This window comes from Sus scrofa, chromosome 9 (genome assembly GCF_054392235.1).
Source record: "Sus scrofa isolate SSC_HxYL_T2T_F1_AM1 chromosome 9, Sscrofa_HxYL_maternal_Yorkshire_Landrace_v2.0, whole genome shotgun sequence".
Taxonomy (NCBI): Eukaryota; Metazoa; Chordata; class Mammalia; order Artiodactyla; family Suidae; genus Sus; species Sus scrofa.
The window spans coordinates 42,984,902-43,001,467 of record NC_139391.1 but is presented as its reverse complement, the minus strand read 5'-3'; the positions used below and the strand labels follow the sequence as shown (position 1 = coordinate 43,001,467).

The 16,566-nt window shown below is 38.1% G+C and overlaps 1 protein-coding gene across 17 annotated transcripts in view; it reads left to right on the top strand.

The window, feature by feature from the left end:
- The window catches only part of CADM1 (cell adhesion molecule 1), a 340,231-nt gene that overhangs the window by 106,531 nt on the left and 217,134 nt on the right, over positions 1-16,566 (top strand). The gene's annotated exons all lie outside the window — the stretch shown is intronic.

The following is a 16,566-nucleotide window of genomic DNA, read 5'->3' as shown; positions in this document are numbered from 1 at the left end:
AGGCAGCTTCCTTGGTCTGGTTCTGATGCCTCTTACCAGTGGCAAAGGCCGAGCTAGAAATGTCCCTCTCTAAGGAGAGGCTGAGGCCAAGGGAGACTCCGTAGTTCATTGCACATTCAGAGATTAAAATATCTCCAAATTAGTTCCAGTGAATCATTTTAAATTATTTTAAAAGCTCTTTATATTTTAATCAGAGCCTATTCACGACCAGTTAATTTGGATGGCACATTCTAAAATTACTTTCCTCCAATGATGTGTTGTGCCATCGCCTTAGAATACAGAAACCTCATGGCAGAGGGGAGCTGGGAAGTTTGAAAGCACCGAGGAGCTGACAATCTGAGCTAAATGTTCACCTGTTTAAGAGGAGATCCACATTCTGCTCTGGCCACGTGATTTAGAATGGATAATGTTCAGATTGCTACCTTTGGGGGGAAGGTGATGATTCCACAGGATACCACAGGTCTAGCCATGTACCCACTTACCCGAGTACTCAGGGAAGACTTGATGCTGCAACATGGCTCTGGCACGTGCCTTTTTGTAACTGGGTGGAGAGTTTGGTTTAGTGATGCCCTGCTCTAGCAGGCTTCCGTAATCTCAGAATGTTTATCCACCATCTTGCTAATCTTTCCTACAGTTAGTAAAGCTGCTGGCCTTGTTAAGGAGGGTTCTAACTGTGTGCATGGAACACTTCTTCAGTCATTAAGGTAAACGCTATGGAGCACAGTCTTCCTCATTATCAGAACTAGAGGCCTGTGTGGACCTCGTGGTGATCACAGTTGGACTTTGATGTCTCATGGGTAGAGTCTCTTTCTACATCTGCCATCCTTGATCTTGATACATAGACTTTTCATTGCGGGCAAGAGGGCGGCCTCATCTTCCTGGAAACTGTTCCTTTTGCATTTAATTGAGGGAGAGGAGCCAGCTAGGGTCAGTATTTCCATGCTTTCCCCCCAGAATGTTGGTTCAAATGACCAGAATCCATCTTGGGATGTTGCGTATTATCTGTTAGCTACCCATCTTCTCAGGGAAAGAATTAAAACAGTAGAGAGATGGACAGGATGAGTTTTTAAATTAGAGTACTAAGCAGCAACTGCTAGTCAAGATTTTTTGGCAGTTTGTTAGAATCTCATTTTAAAGCAATAACACACTCCGTGTTGTATTCAAACACTGAGATAAACGCATCAACCTAAATTCATGGTTTTGTTTTTTTCCATGTAGCTGCTAATTATTGAACATAACGAGGCTTATTCATAATTTCTTTTCTCCTGCTTGATAGCCGTAATCCTGTATTTGTGCTGCTGTCATTCCCATGGTAACAGACTCATGTCTGAAGCATAAGATTATTAAATACAGAACAGTACATTAAAATAATGCTAAGGTTCTGACTTAACAGAGAGACTTTCACTCTGGGGCAAACTTCAAAAAAGAGAACACTTATACAAAAAGCAATTTACTTGGCCAGTAATGTTTAGTATTCCCATAGCTATTATGGAAGAGATTTGTTTGAATTATAGCCTCTTCCTTCCCAGCCCATCATCTCCTTTGGCTTTGCAGCCAAGTCTTAATCTGGTGTTTATGATGTCAGTCTGTTGCCATGGGAGTTATTCTGTCACAGATGTGTCGTGACTTCACTGCAGGATAGAGGCAGAAGGAAATTTAGGATGAAAGGGAACAAGTCTAAAGTTAATTTCCAGCATATCTCTTCTGCAAAGAAGTATTCCTTTCACCTTTGTGTGCTATTAAAAAAAAGTTAGCTAAGTGGTGCTTTGTCGAAGGGTGGTCCACCATAAATGTTGTCAAAATCACCAGAATGCCAAAAGCCAGCCCACAGGGAAAAAATGCAATGCAGCTTGACCTTTGGTCTTTGAAGTGTGGTCCAGAAGTGTATATTTAATCCTATGCTGCAGTAATGAAGGAAACCATGTTTGTAGCACAGAAATTGATGTGCCGTTTTCCCTGGTTTTCTCTAAGAGAATTTCTTGTGTCTTAAATCTGATGCGATCGCACGCGCAGGGACATGCTTCTTGCCTCATGCCCTTTGCTTCCACCACTGTTAGCAACATGTCTTTACTATTCACAGAGATCTGTGGAAGCACTGCCAAACTCAGAGGCGTCTTTGAAACCAGGTTTTACAGTGCTCATAAGCATGTTAGCATTATGGTCCCTCCGAGGCCCCTTCATCATCTGGTATCTGGGACATTCTCCCATTTGGATGGCATAAAAATAATCTATACTCTTTCCTAGGGATGAAAGATTTCCACAGATTGAAGCTAAGTACACAGGTGGTGCTCTGTACAGGATGAACTCTTTGAATATCAGGCACCAAAAGTACAAACAGAACACATGTACCTTTAACCATTTTTTTTTTTTTTTTTTTTTTGAGAGATGTAGGGAGAGAAGGAGCCGGAGGGGAAGTAAATGTTACGTAATGAGTAAGATCGTTTGGACATGTTTAGGTAATAGATGCCATCAGGAAATGAGCTGCAATGAGTCCATTTTAAAAAGTAGAATTAAGGGTTTAGGATTTTCTTCTTTCCCTCTTTCTCCATCTTTGTATGTAATAGGGGGTTTTAATGTTCTTTCCCTTGTTAGAAGAAAAACTAAAGTAGGTGAGACCAAGCAAGTTCATATTCTTCCGACATCTCTTTCTAATTGCTGCCAATTTGTCTCTCGAAAGCTGGGATAGTCACCTTGGAATCTGTATAACCTCGTTTTGAGTTTATAATAAGGCTCTCGCCCTTCTGCTCCTTCACCCACATCAGCATCCTTCTCAAAGGAATGATGGGGCTCAGTATAAACTCATGTCAGCACAATATGTTATGTACCTCGATAATGATTTTTTCAGCGTTTTGTTGAGCCAGCGTCAGTAACGGCAGTGAGTGTATGCGTAAATGCTTTCTTTGAAAAACAGATACAGATTAATGCATCGGTTTAGTGCGTGTTCTTTTTCTTTTTTTCCTTTTCTTTTTCAATTCCCTGGGATGGCATCTATGGTAAATCTTAAAGGAGACAGAAGAATTTATTTGGTCTCTCTACTTTGTGTCAGGGGTTCGAAAACCTGAGGAGCTTTGAACACTCTGATGCTTAATTTCATTCCTCAAAGACTGGAGTCTACACTACTGTATATAAAATAGATAAACAACAAGGACCTACTGTATAGCACAGGGAACGATACTCAGTATTTTGTAATAACCTATACGGGAAAAGAATCTGAGAAAGAAGAGATGTAGATGTGTAGCTGAATCACTTTGCTGTACACTGGAGACTAACCTAACACTGTATATCAACTATACTTCACTCAAAAAAAAAAAAAAAAAAAGCTAAAAGCAAGTGAGACAAAATGTCAGTAATTGTCAATTCTGGGTGTGTTGATGCATGTTAAAAAAAAGTGTGGTCTCATTATTTGAGGGTGGGGCTTGGACTTTGGACTTTTTAAGAAATCTCCAGATGATTCTATTACCCAGACAAGTTGGGCAACCCACTGCTTTATATGTAGTAATGGCTGAAAATTGAAATGTCAAGGGCATGCCGAAGGGTCACAGGGGTATTTGATTTTTATAAAGCTGCTTTGTCACTCCTTACACACTGAATCTCCCTGGTACTCTCTCCCTTTCTCTTTCATAAGCACATACCATTAAAATCATCCAGAAGTTCTGACCCACTATTTTGGCTCTTTCTTCTGGAGTGAGAACAGCGGGTGAGCGGTAATTACCTCTGGTGTTTTCTTTGGCATGCTATGTTTGTCTGTTTAAAAGAAAAAAAAATTGACTCCAAAATTTTTGAACATTTTGAATTAAGATTCTGAAACAAACAAACAAAAAGCATCCAGCCGGTGGTAGGGAAGAGAACAGAGTTCTTGTTTTAGAAACTTGATTAGAACTGGAAATTGAACTTTAGTTTTTGACATTGGGTTCCACACGATGCACCATCGTGCTCAGCCTGCATGCAAATTGTTTTCCTTAAGCTCTTTATAAATGATGAGATGACATTAAAAGAATAGTTTAATCATGTTTTCGTTTTTCAATATGTAACGCTAGGGGAGAAACGGAAAAGTAGATTTCTTCATCTCATAAAACAAAGTACCTTTGCAATAAAGTTCTGACTAAAACTTAACCTGGCGTTTTTTCATTTACCTTGGTTATTGCTTTTCACATGTCTCGTGGTTCTTGTAAACACGGTTTTCCCTCTGGAGCTGGATTCAAAGCCGAGGTTATAAAGGAAAGTCTTGGTATCCAAGCATCTTGCTTCTGACGTTTAGCCTTAAGAAATAGATTTGAGCTTAAAAGAAAAGTAATAGGTTTGCTTGAATTTTCTTACCTTTTCTTCACGTTCGCTTTTACTGCCTCTGTGGCTGGCCCTAAAACTTGGTTTAGATAGAGATCTGATGTAATTTCATGAAGCAGTGCTGTCAGATGACTGCAAAAGATGTTCCTATTTCTGTTGACCTGGTCCTGTAGATTTCCAAGGAGCACGTGCAGACGTCACATCTGTAGGTCTCTATTTGTAACACAACTATCTTCTTTGTTTTGAATGTTTAAATTTGCTTTAGAATGGTTTAAATGATGACTCTGCCTCCGCAGATTAAGAAGAAGGGTTTTCCTAAGAGCTTGGATATTTTTTTTTTCTTCCGACCACCCATAAAGATAGATCTGTTTTTTTATATATATAAATTCATCCTTTAACTAGTAGCTTTATCACTGTGATCAGAGACTCTATAGTTGGCTGATTGATTGACAAATCTATTTTATTATCAATAATTTTACTGTATCTTCATGGTCTAGGATTGTGCTAATGCCATACATGTTTTATATTTTCTCTTTTTTTCCCCCAGGTTTGTTCCTCTTTCATAGCTATGTGAGTTTGGAGACAAAACTTACAAAGTTCCCTTTCTAAAGACTCCCTATCAGATTTCATATTAAGTTTTAAAAGAAAAATTCTAAGAATATAATTTTGGGATGAAAGGACCCTGTAGAGGTTATTCAGGGTTGTGGTTTATTATTTGCTGTTTTATTTATTTATTTATTTTTAAATAAGGGGTTTAAGGGTATTCTTTTTCTTAAAAATGCTACTTCTCTGTTTTTGCAGATAATGCTAACATTGCTTCTTTTTTTCTAAGCCTTTCAAGATTTTCTTCTTGCTAATATTGATGACTCGTAAAAGCATATTTTGTCTCAAATCTTCTATGAAATCTTTCTTTCTTTTACTCGTCTATGATTCTTTTGTTAAAATTTTTTTCTGGTTACAAAGGCAGAACATGTTTAGCATAAACAGGAAAATCTTTGAAAGTAAAGAGAATAAAATTCACCTATAATCCTACCATCAGAGGTAAATACTCTAGATAATAGTATTTTCTGCCTTCCTTGTATATTGCCCTACATGATTTGGAACATACTGGCTTGCTTTTATTTATCTGACACCGTATTATTCACATTCCTGTCTTTATAAAAATTCTTTAGGCATACATTTTAAAGACTGTATAATAATTTAGTGGATGCACCATAATTGACTGAACTGTTTCTCCATTGTTTTTCCCCTAAATTGTTTTCACAGTTTTGCTGTTGTACATTTTGCTTTGATGAACATTTTTGTATTTGATCTTTGTCTGCATTTCAAAGTATTTCTTTGCAATAAGGTTTCACAAAGTGGAATTCCTGGGTTAGAGGTATGGACCTATGTAGCTCTAAATTCTTCTTTCCAAATTATTCTCTAGAATGATTATTTAATTTCATTTCTACTGGCTGGGAATGACCATCTCACTACACTGTCATTGTGTTGAGAAATTTTTGGTTTTAAAATGCTAATTACTTGAGGAAAAATATTGTTTTAGTGTTTATTTGATATTAGTTTATTTTTATTCAAATGTTTATTATCTGTTTGCTATTTTTTAAGTAGCTGTTAAGTTCTTTACTTATTTGTGAATCTGTGTGTGTGTGTGGTCTTTAATAAATATAAACAGGCTTTTTATAGTAAAGCTGATAACTCTTTGTCTCTCCTATGATAACCTTTAAAGATTCCCTATTTAATTTTTGCTTTTTCTGCTTGAATAAGAAGAACTTTTTTTTTTTTTTTTTTTTTTTTTTTTTTTTTTTTTTTTGTCTTTTTGCTATTTCTTTGGGCCGCTCCCGTGGCATATGGAGGTTCCCAGGCTAGGGGTCGAATTAGAGCTGTAGCCACCGGCCTACACCAGGGCCACAGCAATACCCGATCCGAGCCACGTCTGCGATCCACACCGCAGCTCATGGCAACGCCGGATCTTTAACCCGCTGAGCAAAGGCAGGGACCAAACCCTCAACCTCATGGTTCCTAGTCCGATTCATTAACCACTGCGCCACAACGGGAACTCCACTGATTAAGAAGAATTTTAAGAAATCATTTAGCGTCATGAATGATTCATTCATTCAGTGAACATATACTGAGTGTCTATTTTGTGCCGGGCAATGAGGTATATATTAGTGAACTAAACAGACAAATATCCCACCCTCTGTAGAACTTACATTCAGGGAGGGCAAAGGAGGGGAGGAGTGAGAAACAAGCAGTTAACGTAATCAATGAGAAAATTATGTAGTATTTTGAGTACAACCATGGAAAAGCTAGAGCAGGACAAGGGGACTGGGAGTGCTAGAGAATGTTACTGTTTTAGGTGGGGTGGTCCGGAGTCCCCTTCGCGCTCAGTGGAAACGAATCTGACTGGCGTCCACGAGGACGCAGTTTCGGTTTGATTCCTGGCCTTGCTCAATGGGTTAAGGATCTGGCATTGCCATGAGCTGTGGAGTAGGTTGCAGACTCGACTTGGATCTGGCATGGCTGTGGCTCTGGCATAGGCCGGGCAGCTACAGCTCCAATTAGACCCCTAGCCTGAGAACTTCCATATGCTGCCGGTGTGGCCCTAAAAAGACAAAAGACAAAAATAAATAAATAAATAAATAAATAAATGGGATGGTCAGCATCAGGCATAATGAGAATATGACATCTAGACAAGATTTGGATTTGTCATTTTTATTTTTGTAGAACTTTTTTGTGGTGGTATTGTCACTTGTGAGCCCACTATTTTGTTTTTTTAAATAAGTCAAGTTGATTTCTCTGCAGGTTATCTCTTTTTTAGGATGGCCAATAGAAATCCATCACCTTGGTCCAACATTCTCCATACACATTGCTGGAGGGGTTTTAAAGTAGGTCTTTCTCTCTAAATGCATCCATTGGTAGGATCTCCACTTTTTTTTTTTTCTTTTGGGCCACATCCAAGGCATGTGGAAGTTCCACAGCTAGGGATCGAATCCGTGCCACAGCAGTGACGCGAGCCACTGCAATGACAATGCCTGATCCTTAGCTCTCTGAGCCACAGGGGAACTCCAGGGCCTCTGCTTTTTCTCGGGGCCCAACCAGCTGCAGCACCAGGACGATGGCTTTGTGGCCACAGTGTGTCAGAATGTATAGCTTTAGAGAAGTTTGAATAAATGTGGAGAGTGGAGAGGCAAGAGGTAAAACCAGAGTGAGATTTATTCACCACTTGGCATGAAGGAATGTAATCTATCCCACAGGAAGTCCTGGTGGTGAGTTCTGTTTCAGGGGAGAAGAGGAAGAACAGTGTTAGGAGCGAGTATTCTCTTTTCATTATTTATGTGTTAAAATTGCAGGGGCTTCCCCTTCCTTATCCTCCTCTTCTTTTTTTCCCCCCTTCTCCGTCTTTTATTTCTACTCCTTTTTTGGGATGGATTTTAGAGTTGGATAATGTGGCTGGGTGCTATTTATTCTCGGGCATAGCCATTGCACTTGCCTCTTGGAGCTGTGTTCCAAGGCTATTCATATTTGAGAATGGAACTGTGTTGTTTTGTCATTCATCACTCAAGTCTGAAAGGCCATTGTAACCATTTTGCTGATAAAGAACATGAATTTGAAGAAGAAAGGGTGGTAAACTAGACTGCCCTGAGAGTTGTACTGCCTTGAAAGGGAACATGGAATCGTGAGAAGTTCTTTATTTCTGTTCATTCAGATTGATGAATTCTTTAAATTGTATGTCTAATTGTACTCATTTTTTATAGTTTAGTGCAGATAGGTTATAAGATTCTAGAAATTAATGCACATTGATTTCTTTCACAAGTTTGGAGACAATTGTTGATTCATAAAACATGACAGGAACTTTGGGTAATTGTCAATTATCTGACTATTTTTCTTCTTTGCATTCCTATTGCTTTCCTATCGGCAGTCATTAAATTGATTCAATTTGAAATCTGAATGAGAAATTAGGGTATTCTTATGAATGTACCTCACATAAATTTTAAATGAAGTGTTTGACTTTTTCATCCAAATCAGGTTGGCAAAAGAATGTTAATTATTTCATTGGCTGGGTGATGAGATTCAGTTGAAGTTTCAAGATTACTCAAACCAGAGTATATTAAGAAATAAATATAATTAAACACTTCCAAACGTGTGTATTTTAAACAGGAACTGAGCTATAGTAATTGTTTAACCAAGAAGCTTCCTCTTTTGTTTGCCATACTCACTTCTCTTAAAACCTCCTTTAAAAAAATACCCTGACCTTTTGGCAATGACTGTGGGAGCCTCATGTGCTCCTGTAAATGAATGGTGGTGTGTTTCTGTTTTCCTTTCAACCTTTCAGTTAACCATACATGCACAGCTCATCCTTGTCACCTACCTTTTAAAAGCTCCTATATTTCCCCCCCTTCCTCTCTCCCTCCCTTCCTCCCTCCATCTTCCTCAGCACACACATAGACACACCTCTTCTCTCTTCCTCTCTGGATGAATATCACAATGGACCCTATATGTAGAGACAAATTCTCTGCACACAATAACCCGGCTGCTCTATGTCCACCTGTAGAACACCAAAGCTGCTGACCGGGGCTGAACTGAAGAATTTCAGCCAAATGTGTGCTCCTGAGCATCCGAGCAGGAGCAGCGAGAAGTGTGCTGTTGTGCTCAGCCAGTGCTTTGGAGTGAGGCTGCCATCAAGTACTGGTGCCTCTTTGCACCCTGCTTCTCTTTCCCCCTCCTTCCAGGTCAGTTGTGGGAGGATGCGGGTGCAATGGCATAAAGTGATCGCAGCATCTTTCCAGGGCTCAGAATAAGGAGAAAGGAGGCCTCTATAGCTTATGAATGTGACAATTCACCACCCTCACTAAGTTCTATTCAAGAGTTCCCTGGTGGCTCAGTGGGGTAAGAATCCGGTGTTGTTCCTGCTGTCGCTCATGTCACTGCTGTGGCACAGGTTCAGTCCCTGGCCGGGGAACTTTGGCATGTGCTCAGCCCCAAATAAGTGCAACTAAAGACTGTCTCCTGGTGTGACTCTTCCTTTTCCTATTTTATTTCCTATCTTTGGGATCAGAAATAAATTAAATTTGGATGGTTGAGGGAACTGTTTTCAATATCCTATGATCAATCATAGTGGAAAAGGATTTGAAGAAGAATGTATATGTATATGTATAACTGAATCGCTTTGCCATACAGCAGAAACTAACATTGTAAATCAACTAGACTTCAATAAAGTAAATTAAAATAAATAAATAAATTTGGATGGTTGAACCTCCACAGTATCATTTACTTTATACAGCAGGTGTCCCTGAGTTAAGTAAATTAAACTTATTTCTATTTACTTCCATTATGTTATTATTCTAAGAATAAACCTTATTTTTATCATAACATTATGATAAAAGCATTACATATTTGAAATCTACAGAAAGCAAAAGGGGAGAAATTACCGATAAGCCATCTCTGGGAGAGATGATCCGTGTTGGCATTTTCTTACATTTCTTTTTAGCCTTTTTCCTATGATTTTTTTCCCTCTCTTTATCTGTCTCCTTTACCTACATATGATCATGCTATATAATATATTATCTTTAATCCTGTTTTTTTCACTTAATATTATATATAATGTATTTCCAATTGTTATTACAAACTTTTGTACACACATTTAAAGGCTGTGTGGTGTCCTTCTGAATTTACATAGAATAGTTTACTTAACCATTACCCCAGTTTTTTGAAATACATATGGTATTTTTTAGCTGTTATAAACAATGCTATGACAAACATCTGTGAGTATAACATATTCTCTGCCCTTAGTTGATCTTAATAGAAATGGAGTACGAGATTAGGAACACTGCATATGTCATTTTATTTACTTATTTAATTAATTTTTTTTTTTTTTTTTTTAGGGCTGCATCTGCAGCATATGGAAATTCTCAGGCTACAGTTCAAAATACAACTACGGGGGCCGGTCTACGCCACAGCCACAGCAACACAGGATCCAAGCCATATCTGCGACCTACACCGTGGCTCACAGTGATGCTGGATCCTTAATGCACTGAGTGGAGCCAGGGATCAAACCCTTGTCCTCATGGATACCAGTCAGGTTCGTTACCACTGAGCCACAATGGGACTCGGCTTATGTCATTTTAAATTTACTGGATTGTATGGAAGACAAAGTTATTTTTTTTCTTTCTTTTTGGGGAAATAGTTTCAAACTTACTGAAAATTTGCAGGAATAGTACAAAAAATACCCATATTCCCTTTACACACATTCCCTCTTGCTGACCTTGGCTCTGTGTGCTTTATGGTTTGTGTGTATCAACACTCCCTGCCTCTGTTCTCTTTTCCCGTCTTTCTTTATGCATTTTATCCTAAATCATTTCAAAGTTGCATACATCCTATCCCTTTGCTTCCAATTGCTTTAGAGTGTATTTCCAAAGAATAAGAATTTTTTTTATACAGTTGCAGTGCAGTTATTAAGTCTGTTAACTCCAAGAAACCTAACATTGATATACTGCTATAATCTTATGTCCATATTTCAGATTGGTCCATTGATCTAATGATGTCCTTTCTGGTATTTTTGCTCCTGCAGTGCCAGGTCCATTGCATTCAGTTACCATATGCCTCCTTTAACTGGGACAAAGACAGTCTTCTATGATATTGACATTAAAAATATATAAGTACCCCCCCCCCTGCTTTTTTAAATAAAAATGTGCTCATTCGGGTTCATCTGATGTTTCGTCATAGTGAGATTAAGGCTGTATATCTGGAATAATAATTAAATGGCACGTCCTTCTTAGAGTATTACATCCAGAGGCACCTGATGTCCTCCTGCCCTTCATTGGCAATATTAAACTTGATTACCTGTTCAAAGTGTTACCTGATTTTTCCACTGTATAGTTACTATACTTTGCCTTGCAGCTAATAAGTGATCTGTGGGGACATGCAAATATCTTATTCCTCTTCAAAAATTTCCCCTTGGACTTAACTCCTTTTGATGATTCCTGCGTGAACTAGTCCTTCCTATGATGATTTGGAATTAGAGCATTAATATTTACCAGTCAGGAGTCTCTTCTGTAAAGAATCCTTCCATCCATCCATCCATCCATCCGTCTCTCCATCCATCCATCCATCCATCCATGAGTCTCTCTTCTGTCATTGGTTTTGACTCCCTCTTAATGGCTTATTATGTACTACTTTTCTTAAATATCCTTCTGCTCAAAGCTCCTAGATTTAATCAACGAGGGTTTCTCCAGGTTGTCTGTTGTGTTCCTTTGACATGCTCCTACCATTGTTTGAGCACTAGCTTTATGACATCCTAAGACAGTCTAGACTCATCTTGTACCTTCTCTGTCATAGTCCTGTAATCAGTCATTTCTGTGGAGATTTCTGTCTCCTTTTAGAGGAGAGTGGTCTTAGAAACCAGTGTTGTGGTGCTACGTGTGCCGCTTGCTAATGGAGCAGATTCACTCCTAGGCCATCTTAGGACTCGGTTAGGAAAAATGATACATGCATGTGTGCTGGTGCAGGTGTACATAGTTCAGAGATTATGAGTTCACACTGGAACTTCCAAGTCCAAGCTTTTCCTCGGAGGATGCTTATCTCCATTCTGTATTTGATTCTTCTTCTTCCACAGTGAAAATCCTGGCTCCTAACACAGTTACTCACTGACTCAGTCTTATAGTACATCTAAAAGTAGTTTCATAATTGCCTCACTCATACCACTACAGAAAATAAACTATGAAAAAAAAAATTCAGGACGTGTTTGCTGTTTTCGCTCTATGCCTTCTTAGCATGGAGAATATAGTAAAATACTGAGGTTATACTTGTATTTTTTTTACTCCTCTCCCTTCATAGTGGTTATGTTATTGATTTGAGGGATATTTATGTTCATTTGCTTCAGTTTGCTTTCAATTTTAGGATTTTTGTTTTTCCCACTTTTATTTATTTAATATGATTTTTGAATATGTAAAATATTAACATGCTTCCCAAATTCCAAACTCTATTTAAGGATATACTGAGGCTCGTATCGTTGGTCATTTCTTTAATGGAGATGTGGTTCATTCTTGTGAAGTTTAAAATTACCCTTTATTGTATTGTTCTAAAAGTTTTTCCTAATCAGGCATATTTCTCAGGACTTCAAAGGGAGCAGAAGTCTCTCTTGATGCGTCCATCCACCCTGAATTTTTTGTATAGCAGAAAATCAGAAACATTTGGTTCATAGATGGGGCAAGTGCCAAGTTATCTGTGACACGCCCTTGGGGTGTCCTGGACCAAGTTCCTTGATTCCTTGATTCTGTGCACCTTTGTTACCTGTTTGGCATTTTTCTTTCTCTGACTCCTCTATAAGCTCACCAGTGATACACTAGTTTCCATCCTTCTAGTTGTTATTTGAAAACATCTCTGAGTGGTGGGCATAGCAAATGCATGCATTTTGAGTTAAGCCCCATATTATATATATATATGTTTTGGGGGAGTTCCCTGGTGGCCTAGCAGTTAAGTGTTTGATGTTGTCTCTTCTGTGGCTCTCTCTGGTTCAATTCCAGGTCCGGGAGTTTCTGCATGTCGAAGGTGTGGCCAAAAAAAAAATCCTTTTTTTTTTTTTCCCCCAACAAAAAAGCTTAAACTGTATTTAATATAAAAAGGCTGGCATGTACACCAGCTCCACATGGAATATGGATGTTCTCCCACTTTGGGTCATGGTGAAATGTATAGTTTTTCTTTATTAAAAATGTGGAATTTGTGGACTTGCCCATGGGATATTCTTATATCTTCTTCTTGGTGAAAATTACCATTGGGGTTTGTGGAATGATGGACTTACTAACAACGGTTAATCCTACATCACTTAAAACTGCCTGATAGCCTCAGACCCTGACTGGTAGAAATGAGGGCACAGTTGTGCCCTTCAGTCAGGCACATAGTCTTGGTAGAGGTAACCTTGCAATCTTAATATCAGAATGTGTCCAGTTGAGTCCTACTCTGATACGGGAAAAATTCCAGAAAGAAATAAAGCAGCTGGTATACCAAAGACACTTTAGAATTAGTGTCTGGGGGCTGTCAGCAAGCTTTCTATATATTTTTGATACTGGGCAGTTATGACTCTTGTTAAGTCAAAGAATTAGAAATGGATGTGAAAGGAGACTGCCTTTGTGTAGCCCATTAGCTGTTCTGAGAAACCTATTTGAATATTGAAGGGGAGGCTTTATCTGCTTATATTTGTGAGGATTTTCTGACAAACAGATTGTCTTGGTTAAGTTAGCCGCTACTCTAATATGTACCTACCTAAGGTGAGTTTTTGTGGTTTATTTATTTTTTTTCAATCCTTCAAGTTTTCCTAGCTACAGCAGTTAAAAATTTGGCTTGGGGTTAATAGACGCAAACTATTGCTTTTGGAATGGATTAGCAATGAGAGCCTGCTGTGTAGTACTGAGAACTATGTCTAGTCGCTTATAACGGAGTATGATAATGGGAGAAAAAAGAATGTATATATACATGTGTGTGTAACTGGGTCACCATGCCGTACAGTAGGAAAAAAAATTGTATTGGGGAAATAACAATAATTTTAAAAAAATTTTAAAAAAGGAAAAAAAATGGCCTCATAATAGATAGACCTCATATACATCCCAAGACAAACTTAAAATAAAGCCTGTTATTTTGAATGCATGTAAAATAGAATAACTGAGATGATCATCAAAAGTATATCCCCTAGGAGTGTCCTGTTCATGACATTGGATGGCCAAACAAAAGGCATCTCTTTATGGCTTGTTTCAGCTGTAAGAGAAATTAATAGATGGCGATCTGTATAGAAAGTACTCACATATAGGAAAAGCTTTGGAGTTTCTTTAGCATTTTACTCAGGAGCCGCAAAGCTTATTCGTACAGTTTTATATTTGTTTTCACATGACATGTTGTGGAGCCTTTTTCCACCCGCATTTAATGTGTTTGTTTTTATCTTGTTCTTTTGAATTTTTTAATTGAAAACTTATCTGTTTCTTTAAAATCCCATTAAAAAGTAAATCTATACTGTTCAGCTAGGTGGTTAAAAACTAAAATGAGTATGAATGTATGTTTTCTGTAAGGGTTCTGAAAGCAATAATGGGATCTTTTTAAGCTCTACTGTATAGGAAGGCGAGCGATCCATCAAAAGCACAGTCTTGGATTTGGGTCTTCTATTTAGATTAGGAATGTTAAGAAAGATGGATGGTAAATGTCTTTTAGCTGTATTGTCCCCCAAACATGAAATGAAATCTAAAGACTCTCAAAGAAGGTTTCAATTACACTAGCAAATGACTTGAACAAGGATTGGGTAAGGGGAGGTCACGGGCCAATGGAATGCCAGTTGTGGATTTATATTGTTTAAAATGAAAACATTATTTCCATTAACCCCTTTCCACTAACACCTCCACCAGAGTTATTTTCACATTGTACGTTTGTAGGTGTTAGTCATACTTGATAGAAATGCCTTATCGCCAGTGTGAATTGCACAGCCTATCCACGGGGTGTATATTTTTTTCCTTCCAATATCCAATTCAGGGTTTCATTTGGCTAATCCTCCGGAGAGATACTGGCATCCTTGTGTTCTCCAGACTTGATTTTATAATGTAGCAGTAAGCTATCCAATTGCAAAGAAGCATTTATAAATGTTTTAATTAAAAACAGAAGAAATGGTTCCCCAGTTGTGGTTTTCCACGATGACTGCTAATCGACTGCCAAATCACACCGCATACTTGAGTTTAAGAGGGAACATTCTAGTGTTAGGGTCCCTCTCAATGGATTTGCCCTTAACTGTCCATGTGGGTTTGAGTGTGGTTTTTGCCCTGTTATTACAAATGGAGAAAAGAGTTGGTAAGCAGAAGACGAAGCATCCTTTTAATGAGTCGGCTATAGTGTGCGCTCAGGGCAGACACTTTAAAAGAGCACCATTAATTTGAATAAAGCAGGAGAAGGTAGGTACTTTGTACATCCATAAAGCACTGAAGGGGATAAATCCAATTATCTGTTCAATATTTAATGGCCATAAAGTTAAAAATTTTAAAGGCAGTACCTCGGAGACTGCTTAGTCAATTCTGTCCATATTATTTTTGACATTCAAAAGTCAAGGTAGAATAGCCATATTGACAGCAGCAGTCATCACGTTGGTCTGCCGACTTAGTGGCAATGACCCTGGGATTTGTATTTCTCTACACAGATGAAGATCAGTGGCATTTTTTTTCCCCGGGAACTCTTAATGGAATCCTTGGGATGTACTGAGCCTCCACCTCCCCCCACCCTATTTCCTTGCTGTTGGTTCTTGGTATGAAAGGTAATGAAGGATGATTGACGAAAAAAGCAGAAAATAGAAGATCCATAATAAAGATCAGCTGTTTGGACTACAATATTACTTTTAAAAGAAAACAGGATTTTTAAAAATACATTTCAAAAATGCCTCTCTTAAGAAACTCCTTTAGAAAGTCTATTCAATTCCGGGTCTGTTTTTACAGTTTTTTCTTTTGCACTGTGCATATCTCCTAAGCAAGTTGTGAAGAAAAATGATAATTTATTAATTCTGCCACCTCTATCCATTTTCTTCTAAAGCCGTATTTAGCCAGTGATGCAGGTGGGCGTTGCTGTAACTGTAGTTCAGAGGCAGCTGAATCATAAAGCTTCTAAGAAAATCAATGCACTAGCGACATTCGGAATGAATGTCAATATGACAGAGTGATTTTGTGATATGGTGAAGCTTTATTCTTCTTGCCTGTTAGCTAATACAGGATCCTAATTAGCCATTAACATGCCCTCACCTTGTATGGTCCCAACTATGGAAGCATATCTTGTATTGCAGAGAATGTCACTGCTAGGTATCTTTTTACTTATTCTGTTTTATATATTTCTTTTTGCACAGAATGTTCCCCTTCTGTTTATCTCTGTTCTAGAACTATATGCTCCCTGGGCGTGCAATCTCTTTCAGCCTGGCTTTGGTTGCCTGTACATAGCTTTTTATTTTTTTTAATAAAAAAATTTTTTTTGAACTAGTACTGTGTGAAGGTACGTTTTTAACATGATGGAGGTTTACTATTAAAATGTGGAGGAATCATGCAGGAAGACAATTCCAAGAGAGATGAAAGAAGGAAAAGTTAACATATTGCATGCATTATTGAGATGATAAGAGGATATTTGTTTTGTTTTGTTTTAAGATACATCAGTGTTTCTAGAAGGTCCTACCTGTCATGAATGCTTTTAAGGACTCTGGTTTTCCTTGGGAGTATTTATGAAGTCCTTTTCTTTTTCTATCTTGTTTTGCTGTTCATTTCCCTTGAAAAGGACATT